We start from the raw sequence: 3,508 nt of genomic DNA on the forward strand, positions 1-3,508 counted from the left end.
AAGGGAGGGATCGGTGCAGACATAATATGGGGACAGGAGAAATTTGAAGACACAATATGAGAAGCAAGGGGTGAGATGAGGGGGATGTGTGAGGAGGCAGTATGGGGTGAGAAAAGTGTGAGTGGGCACAGAATAAAGACTTTGTATGAGTAGTGTGTGTGGGAGGGGGGCTAGCATGAGGGGGACAGTGTAAGGGCACAGCCAGGAAGGGATAGTAGCCAAGGAGGGGGGAGTGTGATGAGGGGGCACAGTATAGAGACTGGGCCCCATAGGGGGACATAGTGTGAGAGGACAGTGGAGGAGGGGGCACAGTATGGAAAGGAGAGGTCAGTGTGGAGAGCATGTACCGCAAGAGGGACAGTGTGGGGGTCATATTTTGCGCATGGAATATAGTGAGGGGCAATTATTTATTCAAGGGCTCAGCGTAGGGCAGATATTTTTATTCAGGAGTGGGGATGAAGACCGGAGAAGATGGAAGTCTGCAGAGACTAGCTGTGGATGAGGAAAGTTATCATGGCGTCTGGACAAGATGATGAAGAAAAGAAAGAGAATGACTCCAATCAGAGACAACGTCATCTATCAGGTACTTGGATGTAAATGTTTTTTTGTGATACTAATTCTCATATTTTTATTTATGTTAGGAGCATTAGAGGGGTTGGCCAAGTTTGTGATGAGTCTGCAGTCATTCTATGTGACCGCAGACTTCTGAATTCTCACAGTCCGCACCGCACCATGCTGTCAGGATTCTCTTGTGCTGGCGATTTGCATACATGCGGTCAGAAGCCGACTAGACATGTGTGGCCTCACTCAATGAAAATTAATTGAGTGAGGCCAGACACGTCTAGTCGGAATGAGGCCAGAAATATACAAATCACATACTTGTGCAAGGGAGAATCCTAAAAGTGTGCAGTGCATGCGCTGTGAGAATTCAGAAGCCTGCAGTCATCTAGAGTGACTATAGACTTTCATCTCAAACCTGGACAAGCCCTTTAATTAGAAAATGAAGCCCTGTAGCCAATCTTAACAGTGTGTAATATCCTCACTGTCAGGATTCAGCTCTGCTTGCAGGTTCCAGCAGTCATCACATAGCCACTTCATTAATACTTACAGTCAGATGACAACGAGCTTCTCTTCCTGCTTCTTTCAGTTTTTCACTGAATATTGAGAGAATTAGGGAGTGCAGCTCATCGGCACATGACTAAGGCTGGGGTCCCACTAGCGTATGGCATCCGATGCGATATGCTAATGACATTCGGCTCCCGCTCCGCTGCCAGCGGGAGCAGAATATCAGCGCTCTATGCTCTGATCCTCTCGCACGGAGAGGATCGCAGCATAGCTGCGGAGGAGACGGAGAAAAGTAATTTCTCCATCTCCTCTGTTGCCTACATTTGCGTATTGACTTTCCATTTGGCTGTTCTGTTTTTAGGGACAAATGGAATTTATGTCTAAAACGGATCTGTTGCATATTTGGATGCAAAAGGAAGCAGAGAGCAGTGAGGTTCATTGATTATTCCGTCTAGGTTCTATTAGAAGTCAATTTTTAGAATGGTAAAAAAAAGTTCTGCATGATGCACTCTCTTTGTTTTCTTCAGTTTTAGAACAAGCAAGATGTTGTAAGGCTCAGTGGGACAGCAAAAATGCAATAGAGAAGTCAGCAGGCCACAAGAATTTGGTCTACAAGCCATTACTGTACCTGTGGCTACGTTCTCATGATGAGTATTTGATGTTTTCCGCACCCATTAAGTAAAATAGGTTACTTGCATTTTTTTTTTAAATATAAAATATGCAACATAAAAAAAACTCCTAGTGAAAACGTAGCCTTCAAGGGACTCTTGTCAGCACAGAATGACTGTTCAAACCAAGCACAGGCGCTCGGTGCACCTTTCCCCCCCAGCCCCCGGACTCGGAACACTGCGACGGACTTCCACAGAAAGATTGTGTTTGGTGTTCTGCCCCGGATAGTGACTATTCGATACGAAAGCCAAACATTTCAGCTCAGGTTCGCTCATCTCGAGTCACAAGCTCTCAATGCAAGTCTATGAGATCCTCGTTCTCTCATAGACTTAAATTGAGTTATGACTTCCGGATCGTCCAGCAAACACTAAAGAGATCCGGCAGGTCACAAACTCCTGGAGACCGACCAGAGCGGCGCAGAGAACAGCAGAAGACGACAGCTGGTAAGTATGAGACCAGAGATAAGTAGCACCACTCCAGCACTGCAATACAAAAACTTGCAGGAGTGGTGCTTTAAACCACTTATCGGATCTTGATAACTGAAAGATGCAAATTGAAAATATTTACTTATTTATATTTACTATATTGACATATTGACTTTATAAATTATGTAATTCATTGAGAACAAACTGAGTTAACCAAAATCATCAACCAATGGAGGAGTGGATTCCAAAGCACCCAAAAATGTAAAAAATAATTAAAAATCACAGGCAGATCCTATTTGTGTTTCCTTCAGAAGGTTAATTCATAATGTGATGCAGTAGTGATTATAGCCCCTATATGCACACCTGACAACATATGGGTACGTTACCGATGAGATAACGAATGGTGTCCTCTTGAGGGGTCTGCTTCCAGACCTGGATCAGGACATCAGCGAGCTTTGGACAGTCTACTGCTATACTTTGCAGCATCGGATGCACTTATACATTATGTCCCCCAGCCCATCACTGACACAGAGCCAAACGAATCACAAGGATGATTCTGCAGGCAGCATAATGTTTGCCATGGTAAAAATCTCCAGACTTGTCTGTCAAAACTGATAAATCCTATTCAAAGTAGGAATGAAGTTTAAAGGGGTGGTCCGGCACATAAAATGTATTTTCTGTGGCGGAGACTGAAGCAGGGAGCCGGCGCGCTGCACTCATATCAGCCACGGCATCCATCACCTAGGAGGTCTTCAGAGGGGGCAGCGATGCAAGAAACTAGTGAGTAACTGCAGCGCTGCCCCGTTACGTCCTGTTCCAGGAGGGGTGATGGACACAACAGGGAAGTAAGTGCAGCTCCAGCCTCCTGTGATGTCACGTTTGATACTCCTCTCAAACAAATCATCACAAGAAGTACAGTAAAAAAAAAAAAAAAACACATTTAGAGATTAGGTAGATAGGGAAAAGGGAAGGGTGTTGTGTAAATTACAAAAATGGTTAGGGTATAAGGATAGATAGTAAGAAAATACATTGTAGTTGCCTGACCATCCATTTAGAGTTGCTGTGAAAGAAGGAGTGGGGTAAGCTATTAAGAACCTCATGGTTTTGCTTTTAGTTTATTCTTTTTTTCTTTAAAAGAACGACGTTCTAAACTAGAAATGATGAGATTGCCCACAGAAACCAGCTAATTCTACCTTTCTGTAAATCAAATCATGTGTGTGAATCATTTATCACTGGAAACACTACCATCTCCCGTACATAAACTATCAATATATTTATGTGGCCACATATGACAATCATTTCTAGATAGATGATTATTAAATGCAGGAATAACACCATAGCTCTCTGTA

The sequence above is a fragment of the Phyllobates terribilis genome, unplaced genomic scaffold (assembly GCF_046119375.1).
Source record: "Phyllobates terribilis strain yellow unplaced genomic scaffold, ASM4611937v1 Scaffold_13__5_contigs__length_258822181, whole genome shotgun sequence".
NCBI lineage: Eukaryota > Metazoa > Chordata > Amphibia > Anura > Dendrobatidae > Phyllobates > Phyllobates terribilis.